General features: G+C 48.2%; 1 protein-coding gene across 3 annotated transcripts in view; it reads right to left on the reverse strand.

Moving 5' to 3' along the window:
* Positions 1-24,639, reverse strand: part of NDUFS8 (NADH:ubiquinone oxidoreductase core subunit S8) — a 58,346-nt gene that overhangs the window by 20,401 nt on the left and 13,306 nt on the right. The gene's annotated exons all lie outside the window — the stretch shown is intronic.

Consider the following 24,639-nt stretch of genomic DNA (forward strand, 5'->3'; position numbering starts at 1 on the left):
CATGTCCAAACTGTGGCCCTCCAGCTGTTGTGAAACTACATATCAGAGCATGCCCTGACACAGTTTTGCTGTCAAAGAATGCTAAAGCTGTGTCAGGGCATACTGGGATGTGTAGTTTCTCAACAGCTGGAGGGCCGCAGTTTGGACATGCCTGGAGTAGGGAAATACCTGAAATGGGGTCCCACCAATCAGGAACCTGCATCTCCGTTCAAGGTGAGCGCGGCATGATGGGCATTTGGAAGGTTTTAAAAGAGATCATGCAGGTCAGTTCCTGATGTTAGTTGCAAGACTCTGGCGTACCTTGTGGAACGCATCACCAGTGCTGTGTGGACTTATAAGTATTTACTACTGCATGGACTTATACACATTCTCCTGTGGACTAATCTATCACTGCGGTGTGGACTCAGTGATAGTTCTGCTGTGTGGACCTGTTTATCTGTAACTTCTGTGTGATATCTATTCTGGTGTGCAGTGAGAAATAAACCATCAGTTTGGTTTCATCGGCTCGGTGTCTGAGTGATTAGAAGAACCCCGTATCCTCACAATCTCCCAACCAGACCTCTTCACAAGATCTGTGTCTCTCACCCACATTGATTACTCGCTCCCACTCACGATTGCAGGACTTTCATCGGGCTGCACCCACTCTGTGAAATGCCCTACCACGCACAATAAGACTCTCCTCTAGTCTCCAAACCTTCAAGCGTTCCCTGAAAACTCACCTCTTCAGGCAAGCGTATCAAATTCCAGAACCGCCCACATAACTTTCATAAACGTTCCTATCAAATTGCATCCACTCTGCACAGTCCACACATATCCTCACATGTCTTTTCATCCTTCCTCTCGACACCGGTTCATCATTGTTGTATGACCATATCATACAGCCCACCTAGAACCTTTGCAATCTAGTGGACAACTATGCAATAGATAGGCATGGATACACAAGGATAGATGCTATTTCCCTATAGATTGTAAGCTTGCGAGCAGGGCCTTCCTACCTCTATGACTGTTTGTTATTACCCAGTTTTGTTATATCATTGTTATTTCCAATTGTAAAGCGCAACGGAATTTGCTGCGCTATATAAGAAATTGAAACGGTTAATAAACAATGTATAAGACTATGCATAAGTAAGTGAAAACATTACACCTGCAGAGAAAACAGGGAAATTAACCACATAACATTTAACAGTAAAAATGGAATAAAAGAGCTCTAAAAGTAAAGCATCATTTTAGAAACTATGTTTAAGGTATACACATGCTGCCTGGAGTCAGAGGGTGCGAATGGAATTCTGTGTGGAGATTTAGACGAAGTGCCACAAATAAGTAGGTCCACACAGAGCGCAAGACGGATATGTTCACACATAACTGATCCTCCTCCATAGCTCTCCGTGCTGGTCTTGTAGTATCTAGTCAAACAGAAGCTTCCCTTGGGGTAAAGAAAAATTTGGTCTCACGATCCGCAAACCACCCGGAGCCTGGATGGGAATAACATCGCATAGGGAATAACATCGCATAGGGAATATTTAACTCCCGTAGGCTTTTTTTCACAGGTAGGAATTGTGCTCGGTTTTTTTTTTAGCTTCCACATCGAAGTCACGGAATATGGAGACCTTGGTCCCATTCCAGAGTAGCGGACCTTTAGTGCGGTTAAGTCTCAAGATGGTATCTCTGTCCTTGTAATTGAGAAGCTTAGCTATCAGAGTACGAGGAGGTGCACCAGGTGGGAGAGGCCTGGATGGGACATGATGTGCCCGTTCAGAGAAAAAGGATGAAGAAAAAAAACTAAATAAATAAAAATCAGTACCATGTGTGTCCTGTAGCAGTTTTACCACAAACTGTTCCGGATTAGGGCCCTCTTCACTTTCAGGCAAGCTCACAAATCTCACATTACACCATCTTAAGCGATCCTCCATATCAAGTAATTTATTCTGTATAGCGGAAAGATGAGTATCCATAGAGTTTACTTTAGTATACAAGGGCAACACCTTGTCTTCTAATGTGGAAGTACGTGTCTCTACCTCGCCCACCCTCTCTCCTTCTGCAAGTCATGATGTACAAGAGAAAGAACAGACTGTACTTGTCCAATTTTCTCAGTCAGCCCAGTTTCACAGGATGTCACAGCATCCAGCACTTGCTGCAACGCTGTGTCAGGAGCTATGTTCGAAGCGGATGAGCCCTGGGTGGAGGGAGGCTAAGACACAGAGTCCCGCTCAGGGGTTACAGACTTAGGGTTAGGCATTCTGGCATATTTTTCCAGCTTTGCAGATGCTTGATGAGACTTCATTATTTTTATATATATTATAGTAGGAGAAACCAAATTAAACAGGTTCTATAGGTCAAATATGCAAGGCACAATTGCGGGTAAGGGAGTGATTGTAGTGCAACCAATTCCACCTTACTCCAATACAAATAAAACAAGTATATCTGGCAGAGTTCGTGCTGTAGTTAATACAGGTTGCATAAAAATAAGAACTTACTTACCGATAATTCTATTTCTCGTAGTCCGTAGTGGATGCTGGGAACTCCGTAAGGACCATGGGGAATAGCGGCTCCGCAGGAGACAGGGCACAAAAGTAAAAGCTTTAGGACTACCTGGTGTGCACTGGCTCCTCCCCCTATGACCCTCCTCCAAGCCTCAGTTAGGATACTGTGCCCGGACGAGCGTACACAATAAGGAAGGATTTTGAATCCCGGGTAAGACTCATACCAGCCACACCAATCACACCGTACAACCTGTGATCTGAACCCCGTTAACAGCATGATAACAGAGGAGCCTCTGAAAAGATGGCTCACAACAATAATAACCCGATTTTTGTAACAATAACTATGTACAAGTATTGCAGACAATCCGCACTTGGGATGGGCGCCCAGCATCCACTACGGACTACGAGAAATAGAATTATCGGTAAGTAAATTCTTATTTTCTCCGACGTCCTAGTGGATGCTGGGAACTCCGTAAGGACCATGGGGATTATACCAAAGCTCCCAAACGGGCGGGAGAGTGCGGATGACTCTGCAGCACCGAATGAGAGAACTCCAGGTCCTCCTTAGCCAGGGTATCAAATTTGTAGAATTTAGCAAACGTGTTTGCCCCTGACCAAGTAGCTGCTCGGCAAAGTTGTAAAGCCGAGACCCCTCGGGCAGCCGCCCAAGATGAGCCCACTTTCCTTGTGGAATGGGCTTTTACAGATTTTGGCTGTGGCAGGCCTGCCACAGAATGTGCAAGCTGAATTGTACTACAAATCCAACGAGCAATAGTCTGCTTAGAAGCAGGAGCACCCAGCTTGTTGGGTGCATACAGGATAAACAGCGAGTCAGATTTTCTGACTCCAGCCGTCCTGGAAACATATATTTTCAGGGCCCTGACTACGTCCAGCAACTTGGAGTCCTCCAAGTCCCTAGTAGCCGCAGGTACCACAATAGGCTGGTTCAAGTGAAACGCTGAAACCACCTTAGGGAGAAATTGAGGACGAGTCCTCAATTCTGCCCTGTCCGTATGAAAAATTAGGTAAGGGCTTTTATAGGATAAAGCCGCCAATTCTGAGACACGCCTGGCTGAAGCCAGGGCTAACAGCATTACCACTTTCCATGTGAGATATTTTAAGTCCACAGTGGTGAGTGGTTCAAACCAATGTGATTTTAGGAACCCCAAAACTACATTGAGATCCCAAGGTGCCACTGGAGGCACAAAAAGAGGCTGTATATGCAGTACCCCCTTGACAAACGTCTGAACTTCAGGAACTGAAGCCAGTTCTTTCTGGAAGAAAATTGACAGGGCCGAAATATGAACCTTAATGGACCCTAATTTTAGGCCCATAGACAGTCCTGTTTGCAGGAAATGCAGGAAACGACCCAGTTGAAATTCCTCTGTAGGGGCCTTCCTGGCCTCACACCACGCAACATATTTACGCCAAATACGGTGATAATGTTGCACGGTTACATCCTTCCTGGCTTTGATCAGGGTAGGGATGACTTCATCCGGAATGCCTTTTTCCTTCAGGATCCGGCGTTCAACCGCCATGCCGTCAAATGCAGCCGCGGTAAGTCTTGGAACAGACAGGGTCCCTGCTGGAGCAGGTCCTTTCTTAGAGGTAGAGGCCACGGGTCCTCCGTGAGCATCTCTTGAAGTTCCGGGTACCAAGTCCTTCTTGGCCAATCCGGAGCCACGAGTATAGTCCTTACTCCTCTCCTTCTTATTATTCTCAGTACCTTGGGTATGAGAGGCAGAGGAGGGAACACATACACTGACTGGTACACCCACGGTGTTACCAGAGCGTCCACAGCGATTGCCTGAGGGTCCCTTGACCTGGCGCAATATCTGTCTAGTTTTTTGTTGAGGCGGGACGCCATCATGTCCACCTTTGGTTTTTCCCAACGGTTCACAATCATGTGGAAGACTTCTGGGTGAAGTCCCCACTCCCCCGGGTGGAGGTCGTGTCTGCTGAGGAAGTCTGCTTCCCAGTTGTCCACTCCCGGAATGAACACTGCTGACAGTGCTATCACATGATTTTCCACCCAGCGAAGAATCCTTGCAACTTCTGCCATTGCCCTCCTGCTTCTTGTGCCGCCCTGTCTGTTTACGTGGGCGACTGCCGTGATGTTGTCCGATTGGATCAACACCGGCTGACCCTGAAGCAGAGGCCTTGCTTGACTTAGGGCATTGTAAATGGCCCTTAGTTCCAGGATATTTATGTGAAATGACGTTTCCATGCTTGACCACAAGCCCTGGAAATTTCTTCCCTGTGTGACTGCTCCCCAGCCTCTCAGGCTGGCATCCGTGGTCACCAGGACCCAGTCCCGAATGCCGAATCTGCGGCCCTCTAGAAGATGAGCACTCTGCAACCACCACAGGAGAGACACCCTTGTCCTTGGAGACAGGGTTATCCGCTGATGCATCTGAAGATGCGATCCGGACCATTTGTCCAGCAGATCCCACTGAAAAGTTCTTGCGTGGAATCTGCCGAATGGAATCGCTTCGTAAGAAGCCACCATTTTTCCCAGGACCCTTGTGCATTGATGCACTGACACTTGGCCTGGTTTTAGGAGGTTCCTGACTAGCTCGGATAACTCCCTGGCTTTCTCCTCCGGGAGAAACACCTTTTTCTGGACTGTGTCCAGAATCATCCCTAGGAACAGCAGACGTGTCGTCGGAATCAGCTGCGATTTTGGAATATTTAGAATCCACCCGTGCTGTCGTAGTACTACTTGAGATAGTGCTACTCCGACCTCTAACTGTTCCCTGGACCTTGCCCTTATCAGGAGATCGTCCAAGTAAGGGATAATCAAGACGCCTTTTCTTCGAAGAAGAATCATCATTTCGGCCATTACCTTGGTAAAGACCCGGGGTGCCGTGGACAATCCAAACGGCAGCGTCTGAAACCGATAGTGACAGTTCTGTACCACAAACCTGAGGTACCCTTGGTGAGAAGGGCAAATTGGGACATGGAGGTAAGCATCCTTGATGTCCAGAGACACCATATAGTCCCCTTCTTCCAGGTTCGCTATCACTGCTCTGAGTGACTCCATCTTGAATTTGAACCTTTGTATGTAAGTGTTCAAGGATTTCAGATTTAAAATAGGTCTCACCGAGCCGTCCGGCTTCGGTACCACAAACAGCGTGGAATAATACCCCTTTCCCTGTTGTAGGAGGGGTACCTTGATTATCACCTGCTGGGAATACAGCTTGTGAATGGCTTCCAATACCGCCTCCCTGTCGGAGGGAGACGTTGGTAAAGCAGACTTCAGGAACCGGCGAGGGGGAGACGTCTCGAATTCCAATTTGTACCCCTGAGATACTACCTGCAGGATCCAGGGTTCCACTTGCGAGTGAGCCCACTGCGTGCTGAAATTCTTGAGACGACCCCCCACCGTACCTGAGTCCGCTTGTAAGGCCCCAGCGTCATGCTGAGGACTTGGCAGAAGCGGGGGAGGGCTTCTGTTCCTGGGAAGAGGCTGCCTGCTGCAGTCTTTTTCCCCTTCCTCTGCCCCGGGGCAGATATGAGTGGCCTTTTGCCCGCTTGCCCTTATGGGGACGAAAGGACTGAGCCTGAAAAGACGGTGTCTTTTTCTGCTGAGAGGTGACCTGGGGTAAAAAGGTGGATTTCCCAGCCGTTGCCGTGGCCACCAGGTCCGATAGACCGACCCCAAATAACTCCTCCCCTTTATACGGCAATACTTCCATATGCCGTTTGGAATCCGCATCACCTGACCACTGTCGCGTCCATAACCCTCTTCTGGCAGAAATGGACAGCGCACTTACTCTTGATGCCAGAGTGCAAATATCCCTCTGTGCATCTCGCATATATAGAAATGCATCCTTTAAATGCTCTATAGTCAATAATATACTGTCCCTGTCCAGGGTATCAATATTTTCAGTCAGGGAATCCGACCAAGCCACCCCAGCACTGCACATCCGGGCTGAGGCGATTGCTGGTCGCAGTATAACACCAGTATGTGTGTATATACTTTTTAGGATATTTTCCAGCTTCCTATCAGCTGGCTCCTTGAGGGCGGCCGTATCAGGAGACGGTAACGCCACTTGTTTTGATAAGCGTGTGAGCGCCTTATCTACCCTAGGGGGTGTTTCCCAATGCGCCCTAACCTCTGGCGGGAAAGGGTATAATGCCAATAATTTTTTAGAAATTAGCAGTTTTTTTATCGGGGGAAACCCACGCTTCATCACACACCTCATTTAATTCATCTGATTCAGGAAAAACTACGGGTAGTTTTTTCACACCCCACATAATACCCTTTTTTGTGGTACTTGTAGTATCAGAAATGTTCAAAACCTCCTTCATTGCCGTGATCATGTAACGTGTGGCCCTACTGGAAAACACGTTTGTTTCCTCACCGTCGACACTGGAGTCAGTGTCCGTGTCTGGGTCGACCATCTGAGGTAACGGGCGCTTTAGAGCCCCTGACGGTGTTTGAGACGCCTGGACAGGTACTAACTGACTTGCCGGCTGTCTCATGTCGTCAACAGTCTTTTGTAAAGTGCTGACGCTATCACGTAATTCCTTCCATAAGACCATCCAGTCAGGTGTCGACTCCCTAGGGGGTGACATCACTATTACAGGCAATTGCTCCGCCTCCATACCATTTTCCTCCTCATACATGTCGACACAACGTACCGACACACAGCACACACACAGGGAATGCTCTGATAGAGGACAGGACCCCACTAGCCCTTTGGGGAGACAGAGGGAGAGTTTGCCAGCACACACCAGAGCGCTATATATATATATATATATATATATATATATATATATATATATATATATACACAGGGATAACCTTATATAAGTGTTTTTCCCTTATATAGCTGCTGTATTGATTAATCTGCCAAATTAGTGCCCCCCCTCTCTTGTTTTACCCTGTTTCTGTAGTGCAGGACTGCAGGGGAGAGTCAGGGAGACGTCCTTCCAGCGGAGCTGTGAGGGAAAATGGCGCTTGTGTGCTGAGGAGATAGGCTCCGCCCCCTTCTCGGCGGCCTTTCTCCCGCTTTTTTAAGGAAAAACTGGCAGGGGTTAAATGCATCCATATAGCCCAGGAGCTATATGTGATGTATTTTTCGCCATCTAAGGTGTTTTTATTGCGTCTCAGGGCGCCCCCCCCCAGCGCCCTGCACCCTCAGTGACCGGAGTGTGAAGTGTGCTGAGAGCAATGGCGCACAGCTGCGGTGCTGTGCGCTACCTTATTGAAGACAGGACGTCTTCTGCCGCCGATTTCCCGGACCTCTTCTGTCTTCTGGCTCTGTAAGGGGGCCGGCGGCGCGGCTCTGGGACCCATCCATGGCTGGGCCTGTGATCGTCCCTCTGGAGCTAATGTCCAGTAGCCTAAGAAGCCCAATCCACTCTGCACGCAGGTGAGTTCGCTTCTTCTCCCCTTAGTCCCTCGGTGCAGTGAACCTGTTGCCAGCAGGACTCACTGAAAATAAAAAACCTATACTTAAACTTTTTCACTAAGCAGCTCAGGAGAGCCACCTAGTGTGCACCCTTCTCGTTCGGGCACAAAAATCTAACTGAGGCTTGGAGGAGGGTCATAGGGGGAGGAGCCAGTGCACACCAGGTAGTCCTAAAGCTTTTACTTTTGTGCCCAGTCTCCTGCGGAGCCGCTATTCCCCATGGTCCTTACGGAGTTCCCAGCATCCACTAGGACATCAGAGAAATTTCCTGTAGTGTCCACCTCAGGAAAAAAAAAAAGACAAAAAGGGGGTGGGGGTGGGCACAAGTGGTGAATAAGGAACTATACAGGAGTGGAAGAAGGTTGTCCTCTCATAACAGTTCATATCTAAAATGGTGGATGCAGCAGCCTAGCAGGCTGATAAAGAGCAGAGTTTTCCCTCTGTACTAGTCCCCTATACAATGGGCACCTCAGTATGGGGAACCACAGTGTAAGGGACCCGCCAGCAACAGCCCTACAGACCAAATCAGGAGTACTACTGGCCGGAAAGGGGGACTCCCGCCAGCTGCACAATGCCCCGATTACCTCCTCCCACTGCGGCGCCGGCTCACAGAACACTGTCCCCTGGTGCAGGAGCCCATAGATCAGACCGTGCCTCCCTGACTATGCAGGCTCTGTCAATGTGTCCCGCCGGTGCCCGGTCTCCGCAGTCAGTGTTTGTAACACTCCGGCCCCAGGGATTGCAGTGCAGGTCTCTTGCGCGTCCTCCAGCTCCTGCTGCCTGCACTGTAATGGCACGCGTGGCTCAGCTCCGACCCCGCTCACGCTGTAACGATCAGCTCGCCTCCTCCGCAGATCCTTCACCCGAGACAGCTGGAAACAAGTCAGTGAGGTGCACAAAGGTTTCCCCCACCACGAGTGCCCTCAGGATAGGAAATCAGGATGGACTAGTTGGAGAGCTACAGCGTACAGCTGTTACAGCATGTCCGCCGAAGCCACGCTCCCACTTTTAACACTTAGCTGCCCAGTGAAAGCCAGAAAGTGAACGTACTTAAGAGACTGCAATGGCTGGGCTCGCATTTTACACACAAATGCAGTGCCAGTAAATGAGCCCTTCGGTGTCCGTATATTACCTTAAAATAAGAAAAAATAAGAATTTACTTACCGATAATTCTATTTCTCGGAGTCCGTAGTGGATGCTGGGGTTCCTGAAAGGACCATGGGGAATAGCGGCTCCGCAGGAGACAGGGCACAAAAAGTAAAGCTTTAGGATCAGGTGGTGTGCACTGGCTCCTCCCCCTATGACCCTCCTCCAAGCCAGTTAGGTACTGTGCCCGGACGAGCGTACACAATAAGGGAGGAATTATGAATCCCGGGTAAGACTCATACCAGCCACACCAATCACACCGTACAACTTGTGATCTAAACCCAGTTAACAGTATGATAACAGCGGAGCCTCTGAAAAGATGGCTCACAACAATAATAACCCGATTTTTGTAACTATGTACAAGTATTGCAGATAATCCGCACTTGGGATGGGCGCCCAGCATCCACTACGGACTCCGAGAAATAGAATTATCGGTAAGTAAATTCTTATTTTCTCTATCGTCCTAGTGGATGCTGGGGTTCCTGAAAGGACCATGGGGATTATACCAAAGCTCCCAAACGGGCGGGAGAGTGCGGATGACTCTGCAGCACCGAATGAGAGAACTCCAGGTCCTCTTTTGCCAGGATATCAAATTTGTAGAATTTTACAAACGTGTTCTCCCCTGACCACGTAGCTGCTCGGCAGAGTTGTAATGCCGAGACCTCTCGGGCAGCCGCCCAAGATGAGCCCACCTTCCTTGTGGAATGGGCCTTAACCGATTTAGACTGTGGCAGGCCTGCCTCAGAATGTGCAAGTTGAATTGTGTTACAAATCCAACGAGCAATCGCCTGCTTAGAAGCAGGCGCACCCAACTTGTTGGGTGCATACAGTATAAACAGCGAGTCAGATTTTCTGACTCCAGCTGTCCTGGAACATATTTTCAGGGCCCTGACAACTCCTAGCAACTTGGAGTCCTCCAAGTCCCTAGTAGGTGCAAGGCACCACAATAAGCTGGTTCAGGTGAAACACTGACACCACCTTAGGGAGAGAACTGGGGACGAGTCCGCAGCTCTGCCCTGTCCGGATGGACAAACAGATATGGGCTTTTTTGAGAAAAAACCACCAATTTGACACTCGCCTGGTCCAGGCCAGGGCCAAGAGCATGGTCACTTTTTATGTGAGATGCTTCAAATCCACATATTTGACTGGTTTTAAACCAATGTGATTTGAGGAATCCCAGAACTACGTTGAGATCCCACAGTGCCACTGGAGGCACAAAAAAGGGGTTTGTATATGCAATACTCCCTTGACAAACTTCTGGACTTCAGGAACTGAAGCCAATTCTTTCTGGAAGAAAATTTACAGGGCCGAATTTGAACCTTAATGGACCCCAATTTGAGGCCCATAGACACTCCTGTTTGCAGGAAATGCAGGAAACGACCGAGTTGAAATTTCTTTGTGGGGCCTTCCTGGCCTCACACCACGCAACATATTTTCGCCACACGTGGTGATAATGTTGTGCGGTCACCTCCTTTCTGGCTTTGACCAGGGTAGGAATGACCTCTTCCGGAATGCCTTTTTTCCCTTAGGATCCGGCTTTCCATCGCCATGCCGACAAACGCAGCTGCGGTAAGTCTTGGAACAGACATGGTACTTGCTGAAGCAAGTCCCTTCTTAGCGGCAGAGGCCATAAGACCTCTGTAAGCATCTCTTGAAGTTCCGGGTACCAAGTCCTTCTTGGCCAATCCGGAGCCATGAGTATAGTTCTTACTCCTCTACGTCTTATAATTCTCAGCACCTTAGGTATGAGAAGCAGAGGAGGGAACACATACACCGACTGGTACACCCACGGTGTTACCAGAACGTCCACATCTATTGCCTGAGGGTCTCTTGACCTGGCGCAATACCTGTCCCGTTTTTTGTTCAGACGGGACGCCATCATGTCCACCTTTGGTATTTCCCAACGGTTTACAATCATGTGGAAAAAACTTCTCAATGAAGTTTCCACTCTCCCGGGTGGAGGTCGTGCTGAGGAAGTCTGCTTCCCAGTTTCCATTCCCGGGATGAAAAACTGCTGACAGTGTTATCACATGATTTTCCGCCCAGCGAAAAGTCCTTGCAGCCATTGCCCTCCTGCTTCTTGTGTCGCCCTGTCTGTTTACGTGGGCGACTGCCGTGATGTTTTTCCCACTGGATCAATACCGGCTGACCTTGAAGCAGAGGTCTTGCTAAGCTTAGAGCATTATAAATTTACCCTTAGCTCCAGTATATTTATGTGGAGAAAAGTCTCCATACTTGATCACACTCCCTGGAAATTTTTTCCTTGTGTGACTGCTCCCCAGCCTCTCAGGCTGGGCTCCGTGGTTACCAGCATCCAATCCTGAATGCCGAATCTGCTGCCCTCTAGAAGATGAGCACTCTATAACCACCACAGGAGAGACACCCTTGTCCTTGGATATTGGGTTATCCGCTGATGCATCTGAAGATGCGATCCGGACCATTTGTCCAGCAGATCCCACTGAAAAGTTCTTACGTGAAATCTGCCGAATGGAATTGCTTCGTAGGAAGCCACCATTTTTACCAGGACCCTTGTGCAATGATGCACTGTTTTTAGGAGGTTCCTGACTTGCTCGGATAACTCCCTGGCTTTCTCTTCCGGGAGAAACACCTTTTTCTGGACTGTGTCCAGAATCATCCCTAGGCACAGCAGACGTGTCGTCGGGATCAGCTGCGATTTTGGAATATTTAGAATCCACCCGTGCTGATTGTAGCAGTATCCGAGATAGTGCTACTCCGACCTCCAACTGTTCCCTGGACTATGCCCCTATCAGGAGATCGTCCAAGTAAGGGATAATTAAGACGCCTTTTCTTCGAAGAAGAATCATCAATTCGGCCATTACCTTGGTAAAGACCCCAGGGTGCCGTGGACAATCCAAACGGCAGCGTCTGAAACTGATAGTGACAGTTCTGCACCACGAACCTGAGGTACCCTTAGTGAGAAGGGCAAATTTGGGACATAGAGGTAAGCATCCCTGATGTCCCGGGACACTATATAGTCCCCTTATTCCTGGTTCGTTATCACTGCTCTGAGTGACTTCATCTTAATTTGAACCTTTGTAAGTGTTCAAAAACAAATTTTTAGAATAAGTCTCACCTAGCCTTCTGGCTTCAGTACCACAATATAGTGTGGAATAATACCCCTTTTCTGTAGTAGGAGGGGTAATTTAATTATCACCTGCTGGGAATACAGCTTGTGAATTTTTTCCCATACTACCTCCTTGTCGGAGGGAGACTTGGTAAAGCAGACTTCAGGAGCCTGCGAAGGGGAAACGTCTCGACATTCCCATCTGTACCCCCGGGATACTACTTGTAGGATCCAGGGGTCCTGTACGGTCTCAGCGCCATGCTGAGAACTTGTCAGACGCGGTGGAACGCTTCTGTTCCTGGGAATGGGCTGCCTGCTGCAGTCTTCTTCCCTTTCCTCTATCCCTGGGCAGATATGATCTTATAGGGACGAGAGGACTGAGGCTGAAAAGACGGTGTCTTTTTCTGCAGAGATGTGACTTAGGGTAAAAAACGGTGGATTTTCCAGCAGTTGCCGTGACCACCAGGTCCGATGGACCGACCCCAAACAAGTCCTCTTCCTGTATACGGCCATACTGTGCCGTTTGGAATCTGCATCACCTGACCACTGTCGTGTCCATAACATCTTCTGGCAGTTATGGACATCGCGTTTATTCATGATGCCAGAGTGCAAATATCCCTCTGTGCATCTCGCATATATAGAAATGCTCTATAGTCAATAAAATACTGTCCCTGTCAAGGGTATCAATATTTTTAGTCAGGGAATCCGACCAAGCCACCCTAGCTCTGCACATCCAGGCTGAGGCGATCGCTGGCCGCAGTATAACACCAGTATGTGTGTATATACTTTTTATTATATTTTCCAGCCTTGTCAGCTGGTCCTTGAGGACGGCCCTATCTATAGACGGTACCGCCACTTGTTTTGATAAGCGTGTGAGCGCCTTATCCACCTTAAAGGGTGTTTCCCAACGCGCCCTAACTTCTGGCGGGAAAGGGTATACCGCCCATAATTTTCTATCGGGGGGAACCCACGCATCATCACACACTTTATTTAATTTATCTGATTCAGGAAAAACTATGGTAGTTTTTTCACATCCCACATAATACCCTCTTTTGTGGTACTTGTAGTATCAGAAATACGTAACACCTCCTTCATTGCCTTTAACGTGTGGCCCTAATAAGGAATACGTTTGTTTATTCACCGTCGACACTGGATTCAGTGTCCCTGTCTGTGTCTGTGTCGACCGACTAAAGTAAACGGGCGTTTTAAAACCCTTGACGGTGTTTTTGAGACGTCTGGACCGTACTAATTGTTTGTCGGCCGTCTCATGTCGTCAACCGACCTTGCAGCGTGTTGACATTATCACGTAATTTCCTAAATAAGCCATCCATTCCGGTGTCGACTCCCTAGAGAGTGACATCACCATTACAGGCAATTGCTCCGCCTCCTCACCAACATCGTCCTCCTAGCTGTCGACACACACGTACCGACACACAGCACACACACAGGGAATGCTCTGATAGAGGACAGGACCCACTAGCCCTTTGGAGAGACAGAGGGAGAGTTTGCCAGCACACACCAAAAACGCTATAATTATATAGGGACAACCTTATATAAGTGTTTTCCCTTATAGCATCTTAATATATATATAAGCATATCGCCAAATTAGTGCCCCCCCTCTCTGTTTTAACCCTGTTTCTGTAGTGCAGTGCAGGGGAGAGCCTGGGAGCCTTCCCTCCAGCCTTTCTGTGAGGGAAAATGGCGCTGTGTGCTGAGGAGATAGGCCCCGCCCCTTTTTCGGCGGCCTCGTCTCCCGCTCTTAACGGATTCTGGCAGGGGTTAAATATCTCCATATAGCCTCCGGAGGCTATATGTGAGGTATTTTTAGCCAAAATAGGTATTCATTTGCCTCCCAGGGCGCCCCCCTCCCAGCGCCCTGCACCCTCAGTGACTGCTGTGTGAAGTGTGCTGAGAGGAAAATGGCGCACAGCTGCAGTGCTGTGCGCTACCTTTAGAAGACTGAGGAGTCTTCTGCCGCCGATTCTGGACCTCTTCTTACTTCAGCATCTGCAAGGGGGCCGGCGGCAAGGCTCCGGTGACCATCCAGGCTGTACCTGTGATCGTCCCTCTGGAGCCGATGTCCAGTAGCCAAGAAGCCAATCCATCCTGCACGCAGGTGAGTTCACTTCTTCTCCCCTAAGTCCCTCGTTGCAGTGATCCTGTTGCCAGCAGGACTCACTGTAAAATAAAAAACCTAAGCTAAACTTTCCTAAGCAGCTCTTTAGGAGAGCCACCTAGATTGCACCCTTCTCGGCCGGGCACAAAAATCTAACTGGCTTGGAGGAGGGTCATAGGGGGAGGAGCCAGTGCACACCACCTGATCCTAAAGCTTTACTTTTTGTGCCCTGTCTCCTGCGGAGCCGCTATTCCCCATGGTCCTTTCAGGAACCCCAGCATCCACTAGGACGATAGAGAAATAAAAAAAATTAAAAAGGAAGAAGAGGACTTCCGGTGGGCGGGCCATCCAGCATGGCTGCTTTTTAGATGGGCTCCGTCTTGCAGGCTATCAACCTGCTACCATCCTCCTGCTATTTCCCCTGTATTCTCCTGGGAGACTCTCAGGAGTGATCCCCACATTATAAGAAACCTGGGGATATCCTACACTTACAGGAGCAGGACTGTATACCCCCGGAAGCCGGCCCTCAACGAGACGGCCTGCATGAACGCCGTGTGCTCGGAGCGAAAACTGTCTGACTGATCCCAAGGTTAGCCCTGCAGCCCTAGCCTTTATTGCAATCGCTGGGTTCCCCTTTTACCTGCTGCCCTTTGGGGATATCCTTTGTGCTGGGTGACCGAGTAGAGACGCGTACTCTGTGCGACACCCTAGAGGCTCTGGCTCCCCCGTGCCCGCCCGGCTGAACTGCCGCAGGGAGCACATGTGGATCCTGCTGCTGGCTGCGGTACAACACCGGAGAGGAGACGATCTCTAACGCTGTGATCCCTGCTTACGACCCGGCTCTCCCTACCTACGTCCGTACGGCTGTGTGGAGTTGTCCAATGACGGAGCTGACACGGAGGCAAGCTGTGCGGCAGCCGCGAGTGAACCCGGGTGAGTGACCACAACAGACCCCGGGCGACATTTGACTCTGCAGGCGGGGTGGGGACCAGCTATATTCAAGACCATACGCTGACTGGTCGTGAAGGTGGCGAGAGGCATCCGTGATTCGTGCCCGGGGGGTGGCTGCTGCGACCCCGACATCGCCCTTGGCTCCTTATTTGTCCCCTTTTCTCCCATGCCTTGTGGGCCTGACACCTGAGGCCGCTGTGGTGACGACCTATTCCCGGAACCGCTTGCTCTTCTGCTGGGTACGCGCGGCGGCTGTGACTGCGGGGGTGAGCAATACACCAATCCGGATACTCTGAGGTGGCATGGTGGGGTCGGCGCTGCAGCTCCCCTGAACTGACTACAGCCCGGACTGACCATCAAGCACTTTCTGCCACAGTCGACATCTTGCTGAAAGCTGCAGTGACTCTGACACCTGGCAGGCTCCAGACCACTGGCTCCTTAGCCCTGCGGTAGAGACTACCACATTCCTGGACTACTCCTGTAAAAGAGGATTTTGGTACTTACCGATAAATCCATTTCTCTGAATCCTCTAGGGGACACTGGAGTCCTATACAGTAGGGGTGTGAAGCCTTGAACCGGAGGTGTGGCACAATCTTAAATTAGCATTGTCTGCACAGCCGGCTCCTCCCCCTTCACATCCCTCAGTTTGAAAAATTTGACTGAGAGAATAGGACATGACACTACAGTCCATGGCGAGAAACCGAACAACATATCAAACAGCGGCCAAGAACTCTTAACCGAATAACTAACGCTGTTTGCACGAACTGTTTACAACAAGAACTTTGAACACAGCAGGTCGACAGCACCGAGGCGGGCGTCCAGTGTCCCCTAGAGAATTCAGAGAAATGGATTTATCGGTAAGTACCAAAATCCTCTTTTCTCTTTCATCCACTAGGGGACACTGGAGTCCTATACAGTAGGGGACGTCCCAAAGTTTTCCCCCAGGGAGGGAGTGCTGTCGGTGGCCTGCAAAACTAAACGTCCGAACTTAGATTCTCCGGACGCAAAAGTATCAAACTTGTAAAATTTCGCGAACGTGTGGGCTGAAGACCACGTTGCCGCTCTGCAAAGTTGAGTAGTGGAAGCACCCCTGGCAGCCGCCCACGAGGCACCCACTGATCGGGTAGTATGAGCACCCGTCTGAACCGGCACCTCTTTGCCACAGGAAATATAAGCCTGCCGAATGGCAAGTCTAATCCATCTGGACAAAGTCTGCTTAGAGGCCGGCCAACCCTTCTTTGGCCCATCATAAAGAACAAACAAATGGTCCAACTTTCTGAAAGATGACGTAACCTGTACGTATACCCGTAAAGCTCGGACAACATCCAATGACACGTCCTCATCTGTGAGACCCTGGAAAGATGGAACCACTATTGGCTGGTTTACATGAAACCCCGACACCACCTTCGGAAGGAAGTCTGCTCTTGTACGGAGTTCCGCCCTATCCTCATGAAAAACTAAGAAAGGGCTCTTACAGGATAAGGCTCCAAACTCGGAAACCCGCCTAGCCGAAGCCAAGGCAAGTAAGAACGTGACCTTCCAAGAAACATATTTCAGGTCTGTACTTGTCAATGGCTCAAAAGTCGGTGACTTCAAATATTCTAACACCAAACCTAAGTCCCATGGTGCCGTGGGAGGACGAAAAGGGGGTTGAATCCTCAGAACCCCTTGTAAAAAGGTTTGAATCTCTGGCAAGGATGCTAACCGCTGTTGGAAAAGGATGGAGAGAGCCGAAATCTGAACCTTCAAAGAGCCCAGTCTGAGTCCTCCCTCTAGACCGGCCTGAAGGAACAATAGAAGTCGCGATAAATTGAAATTTGATGAGTTCCATCCCCGTTCCTGACACCAAGCCATGTACCGTCTCCAAATCCTGTAGTAGTGCCTGGCTGTGACCGGCTTCCTAGCGGCAATCATTGTAGGAATGGCCGTTCGTGGGATCCCTCTGTCTCTTAAGATCCGGGTTTCAATAGCCACGCCGTCAAACGCAGCCTGTTTAGGTCGGGGTGCAGGAACGGTCCCTGAGATAGCAGGTCCTCTCTCTGAGGTAACCTCCAAGGATCCTCCGCCAGTAACCCTCGCAGGTCGGTGTACCAACTCCTGCAGGGCCAATCTGGAGCGATTAGAATAACCCACACTCGTTCCCGCTTTACTCTTTTCAGAACCCTGGGTATGAGTGGGAATGGTGGAAATATGTAAACTTTTCTGTAACACCACGCAAGTGTCAATGCGTCCACTCCTTCTGCTGCTGGATCTCGAGTTCTTGACACATATCTGGGCAGCTGATGGTTTTGTCGAGACGCCATTAGGTCCACCTGAGGTAGGCCCCATCTTCTCACAATCATGTTGAAAATCCGTGGATGAAGGCACCACTCCCCCGGATGCATGTCCTGGCGACTGAGGTAATCTGCTTCCCAGTTCTCCACACCTGGAATGAACACTGCGGAGAGAATGATGTCTCGTCTTTCTGCCCACAACCAGATCTTTGTGGCCTCCTTCAACGCCATCCTGCTCTTTGTTCCTCCTTGACGGTTTATGTAAGCCGTCGTCGTGACATTGTCTGACTGAATCCTGATGTTTTGATTCATGACTAGGTCTTCTGCTAAGAGAAGGGCATTGTAGACTGCTCTTAGTTCGAGGCTATTTATGGGTAATTTGCTTTCCTGTAGCGTACATCGTCCCTGAAACTGATGGTCGTCTAGGACGGCTCCCCAACCTCTGAGACTGGCGTCCGTCGTCAAGATCTTCCAATCCCAAATGCCGCATTTCTTGCCGGCTGTAAGGTTCTTGTGTGAAGACCACCATATCAAGGAGACCCTTACTTGTGGTTACGCAGCGCTTTCACCCTTTAAATAGGAAGAGAAAGACTGGGAGATGACGGAAGCGAAGGTATTGGATCCGGCTGGAATTACCTGTCCCCTTTTATAAAAGGAACAGTTCAAAAAATAAAAAATAAATAAAAATAAAATAAAACACCAGCCGACTCGCAACCCTCACACCCCAACTGTAATCAGCTACGATGTTAGAGTTGGCTTGCTTCCGTGTATTTTCTCCGGGATCTTTGAAAGAGACGTCCCTTGAAAATATAAATTTGTAAAGTCCGATTACTTTTCAGGAGATCCTCATATTGTATAATATACATTTCACCAGCAGAGGGAGCTGTTGCCTAACTCTCTCTACTATTTTAATGCCTGTTCTATCCAGGCCGTGCAGCAGGGGGAGTTTTTCTACTTCCTATGTACACTACTGGTGGGGGAGGGGGAGGACCCATCCCTCACCTCAGCCTGGCGCCAAAACGTAAAATGTCCTTCCTATAATAAAAATAAAAATATATATGTGTGCCGCACTGATTTTAATCTAGTGCCTTTGCATTTACTGGTCCCCTGTGGCCGCTACACAGCGCGCTCCGGACCCGCCGGCTGGCGCGCGCGACGGGTCCGTCTCCCGTAGCGGCGCCTGTGTTCCTCTCCGGCGATGGGCTTAAATACTTGCTGCTATTGCTGACAGGGAAAGACAGGGTGAGTCACTGAGAGAGCTCCCGCGCCGCACTAGGGCTCCCACGCGCCGGCCATACTCTGTCTGCTCTGCCCTTTCCTATCAGGTTCTATAAAGGGGAGTTAACAGCAAGCTATAAGAGGAAGAGGAAAGGGAAAAAAAAAAAAAAACTTTTACTACTGAAAGAACCTAGTCTAATTTATACGACCAGTACTCACTATTTTGGAGGCTCTCCTGTGGAGAGATGCAGGTCCCTTCAATAGGGATCTTTGTCTCTCTGACCTGAAGTAGCTTTGTCCCCCCTTTATTAGGGTTACGCAGCCCCCCTGTTAGTTTTTGTCAGGAGCTCAAGTGCTCCACGTATTGTGCCTCCGGCACAATTTTTCAAACTGAGGGATGAGGGATGTGAAGGGGGAGGAGCCGGCTGTGCAGACAATGCTAATTTAAGATTGTGCCACACCTCCGGTTCAAGGCTTCACACCCCTACTGTATAGAACTCCAGTGTCCCCTAGTGGATGAAAGAGAAATATCCATTTCTTACTACCAGCTTGGACTCTGCCTCTCCCTACCCCGTTTCTTATCTACACATTTCTCTTTCCTTCTGTTTGCCTCCTTCTCTTACCTTTGGTTCTCCTCTATCGTTTCCTGATTGGCCACCTATAAGGCTGTAGCCGGCGCCACTATCTCACCCTGCCCCACAGGGAACAGGCACATGCTACAGTTGAGGTTTGAGATGTCCCATTTCTCAATTCTCTTTTAGGTTGTATTACCAACTAGTGGTTAACTACTAGCAAGTCGCTCAGATACGTTTTGTTAACTTTCTTCCTTCACTGATACTGTTATTTGAATTGTGCAATCTATGGCTATTCTCACAAGATTATTTATATTCAGCAAGCTGTTGTTCTGCCCTGGGTTATGCCTCCACCTGGCGGCTACGAGTCATCATGAATATGACGTGCCTTTATCTACATATTATGGGAATTTGTTTGATTTTTTTTATTTTCGCTGAGTGGCTCTGACATATCTTCCAACTCGAGCTCTTACGTGAGGCGTTTTATTATCATATACCATTGTGTGTTCATATCAGGGCCTTCCAACCCTTGTGTATAGCAGTCTAGCGACCGGGGGATGGACAAATACGTCCATAAGACTTTAGCAGTTAGACCTTCCCAATCCTCAGTGAATACAAGAATGAGTAAAAATAAAAACACTGCGGGGAAACCTAACCCCCCCTCTCCTCCAGCTGTGGGCAATCCCCAGGACCAGCCTCAAGAAACAGAGGCTCTGCCTGACCAGCCCTCTTTAATGCATATGGCACAAGAGCTCTCATGACTCCTCATGCCCCAAATTGACAAGAAACTTGAAAATATCCCTCTAATTGATAAGAGGTTGGAACAGATACAAACACTACTAGACTCCACGCTTGCGAAGATTGATCAGAACACCTCACGGATAAATTCCTTAGAGCAAAGGGTTAGTGACGGGGAGGATCAGATACATACACTCCAACGTTCCACTGACACCCAGGATTCGTCCCTTAAGGCTTTGCAGGCGAAAATAGATGATCTTGAGAACAGGGACAGGAGATCGAATTTACGCTTCGTGGGTATCCCCGAAGTAATCAGGTACGGACAGTTATCAGATTTTATAATTAATGACCTAGTCTTAGCTCTAGATATCACAGATTCCCCATTTCTGCCACACATTGAAAGGGCACATAGAATTGGTCCTACTCGCCCTGATGTTGATGTGAAACCAAGACCAGTCATCGCAAAGTTTATGGATTTTCGCATGAAGGAGCAGGTTTTGCGCTCCTACCGCAAACTCCCGCAATTGCTAGTGAATGGCAAACGTATTTTGCTTTTTTAAGATTTCTCTGCCTCTGTTGCGCAAAAGAGGAGAGAGTTTTCCGACGTTTGCAAATTGCTCCACGAGAGTAATACTAGATTTGCGCTGATGTATCCAGCTAACTTACGTATTCATGACAATGGTCGCACACTACTAGATCTGCTGATCCTGATACTGCCAAATCCCACGTTACACGTTTGTTGAATCCTTGGAACCCGTAACACAGTCGATAGCTATAATGCTACTGGATGCTTACTGCCCTAGGTTGGTTTAACTTCCACATATAAGAGACCATAGGTCCCGTTCTATACTACTCAGCTTAAAAACTTAAATGTCACATTTAATATTGTTGTGTTTCTCGCCAGTGCTACCGGTTGGTCTAGCACTTGCGTTGTTGCTACTTTGGTTTGGAAAAAGTGAAAAGCGTAATGTGAAGCAATGTGTTTTTTTTTATTCTTTCTGTTTTACCTGTGCCGTGCCTCATTCGCCAGGTCTGCTGCAGAGCTCTAGGATACAATTAGAATTTGGTTGACCCTCTCCGCTCGCTGGAACGGAGGAGGGTGACTTTGTGAAGCAAGGTTCGTTTTAGATGGTCACCCTCGGGTGGGTGTGGGTTAATTGATTCAGGTATAGCTGCCTCTGCATCTGATACATGCTTTAAGATTATATCCTGGAATGTGGGCGGCCTTAACTCCCCGGTCGAACGCAAAAGGGTTGTCACACATTTAAAGCGGTTCAAACCTCAAATTATATTCCTCCAAGAGACTCACTGGATGTCGGGATCCTCCTCTGCTCTTCGCTCGCCTTGGTTAGATGACTGTATTTCTGCGGATAATTCAAGGAAGACTAGGGGGGTAGCGATCCTGTTTAACAAGACTCTACAATACACTGTTCTGAACTCTGTAGCTTATTGGTGGGGGCCATTACTGAGGAGGAACTAGTAGCTGACCCTGAGGGACGTTATTTAATCTTAGACGTGGAGATTTGGGGTACAAAATACACGTTAGTAAATGTCTATGCTCCCAATGTTGAGACCGCTACATTTCTCAGGAAGTTAAGTTCTATATTACTGCTCCGTGACAATTTTCAACTAATAGTGGGGGGGGAGATTGGAACAAAGTTGAAGATCCTACTATAGATAAAAGTCCCGTCCCTCATAACTCACGCTCTCCTCTCTGGACTCATCTTCAAACTTTCAAGATTTCCCTAAAGCTTACGGATATCTGGCGTCTTCTCAATCCCTCTGACAGGTTGTTTACTTTCTTTTCTGGGGTTCACCGATCTTGGTCCAGGATTGATTCGATTTTTGTTGCGGATTCTTTAGTCACTCGGGTCAACAATGCTGACATTCACAACATTTTGATATCGGACCATGCTCCGGTGACACTGACATTGGAAAGGACTCTTCAGTCTGGGGGCTCCAGGAATTGGAGATTTCCAAATTACCTTTATAATTGTAATGATTTTCGGAAGTTTTTGGTAACCAATTGGGCCAACTTTTTAGATGATAACCTAGAATACTGGGACCGCCCTACTACTCTATGGGGTGCGGCAAAGGCGGTTCTTCGGGGCCAAATTATTGAGTACATTCATAGATTGAAAAAGAAAAATCTGGCGACTTATACTACTCTACATTTGGAGTTAACTGCTGCATTGCAACATCACCTCACCCTGCAGACTGAGGATTCTCTGCAACTCTACTTACAGGCCAAGCAATTATTGAATGACCATTTGCTAGCGCAAGTGAGACGTGACTTGGTATTTTCCTCCCATAAGTATTATCAATGGGGGAAATAAACCTGGTCGATTATTAGCAAGTATGGCTAGGAAGAAAATTACTCGTAAATTCATAACTGCTATTAAACATAGAGACTCGGGACAACTCCTCACTAACTCCCCTTCTATTGTGAAGCACTTTGAGTCCTATTTCGCCGACTTATATTCTGATCTCCCCTTCAATGAAACTGCCTATACAGCGCTTTTACCTGATTCGATATTGCCTCCCATAACGAGTGCATAATCAGACTTATTGGTGGGGGCCATTACTGAGGAGGAACTAGTCTCCGCTATATCCAAACTCCAACTGCATAAATCTCCGGGACCTGATGGCCTCTCTAATGAGTTTTATAAAATCCTTTAACCTCATGTGATTCCGACTACTCAAATTATTTAACAACCTTTTACGTAATCGTACCCCCTTCCACCATTTTACAACGGCCCACACTGTTTTAATCCCCAAACCAGCTCAAGATCCGAAACTGGTGACCTCATACAGGCCCACTGAGTTATTAAATACGGATATAAAACTATTCACCAAAATCTTGGCAGATCGACTACAGACAATCCTCCCCCACACTTTAACTAATCACCAGCTTGGCTTTGTTCGCAATGTGCATTCGGTCAAGGGAATTCGGGCCGCTGTTGTGTGCGGTTATAGCCTCTGCCCAATCGCCCCAGTCCAGGAATATACACCTCAGTCTGGACACTGCTAAGGCCTTCGACACGGTGCTTTGGACACATCTGTTTAAGGTCTTAGAACGTAGATTATTCCACCATGACTTCATTAATATTATCCGTTATTTATACAACTCCTCTTCCACTACCCTCTTAATTAATGGCTATACTAGTGATCCTGTTGTTATGCCCCCTCGTCTCCCCTGCTGTTCAATCTGGCCATAGATCCCCTCCATAGTTTACTATTATCTGACACTCAGTTTCATGGAATTCAAGTAGGTCACAGGGAACTCAAGCTTACAGCGTTTGCTGATGACTTACTGCTTTACGTTTCAGATCCCAAGACTTCCTTGAACCACATATTCAATACACTGCAGGCTTACGAACATTTTTCTGGTTTCAATGTTAACTGGTCGAAATCCGTGGCACTTAGACTGGGGGGCGGTTCATTTTTGAGGGACAGAGTGGGGGGCTACCACTACAATGGAGCTCAGATCATCTAACTTATTTGGGGACTCAGATATCAAGAAAGCCGGAGCAACTATATACCCTAAATTTTTCCTCAGCCTTCCAAAAAAAATTGAGGCAGAACTCGAATCTTTGAAGTCTATGCCTTTATCTTACCTGGTGAGAGCTAGCTTGATTAGGAGGATATCGTTCCCCCGTCTAATGTATTTTATTCAAGCCATGCCACATGTGCTTTTGACAAAAAATGTTCAATGTCTTAATTTTCTTTTTAGACGATTTATTTGATTGGGAAAGAAGCCACGTATAGCATTGATTAAATTGCAGCAAACTAAAGGGAATGGGGGAATTAACTTTCCTAATATTCTTTGGTACTCGCAAGCTGCTCAATTACGATATCTACATGACTGGTTGCACAATGACAACAATTACACGAACACTGACTTAGATAAGGAATTTATACAGGAGGGAGACCTAGTCACCTTTTTACACCTACACAGGCAGGAGGTGTCGGAGGAGCTGAGGAGGACCCCATTATTGTGGAACGTTAAAAAGCTATGGACGGATATGCGACATAAACTTAACCTAAATGCCCACAATCATTACACCTACCGGTCGTCGCTAATCCTGACTTCCAGGAGGGTAGGGCACACTATCCATTTGATATCTGGAGGTTGGGGGTATTTCCAAGATCGGTCATCTGGTGGATATGCAAGGCTTGAGGCCGCTCACATTCCAGGAGGCCACCAACAGATACCCAGTTTTGCTAGCCTATCGTGTGGCCTTTCTTTTAGCTCAACACTACGTTTCATCCACTATCAGGTGTTTCTCGTCTGTAGACTGGGACAATCCGATTGATAAAATGCTACAACAATCCCCTAGGGTTCGCAAAGCAATTTCGATGGTATATAGTTATTTTCAAAACGTCCTGGACTATTCTACGGGTCAGGGAGGTATTACATCTTGGAAAGATTGTCTCCCTGCAATTGAGATAACTGACTTACTTGCGGCTCATGCTAAAGCTTGCAAATTATTTCCCTCATCTAGGTATAAAGAAATGTCTCTTAATATTTTACACAGAACTTATCTGTCGCCCCATAGACGATACCTGATAGGGCTTGCTGACATGCATACATGTTGGAAATGTGGGGCTCCGCAGGCGGATCTCCATCATTGCCTATG

The sequence above is a fragment of the Pseudophryne corroboree genome, chromosome 3, assembly GCF_028390025.1.
Source record: "Pseudophryne corroboree isolate aPseCor3 chromosome 3, aPseCor3.hap2, whole genome shotgun sequence".
Lineage (NCBI taxonomy): Eukaryota > Metazoa > Chordata > Amphibia > Anura > Myobatrachidae > Pseudophryne > Pseudophryne corroboree.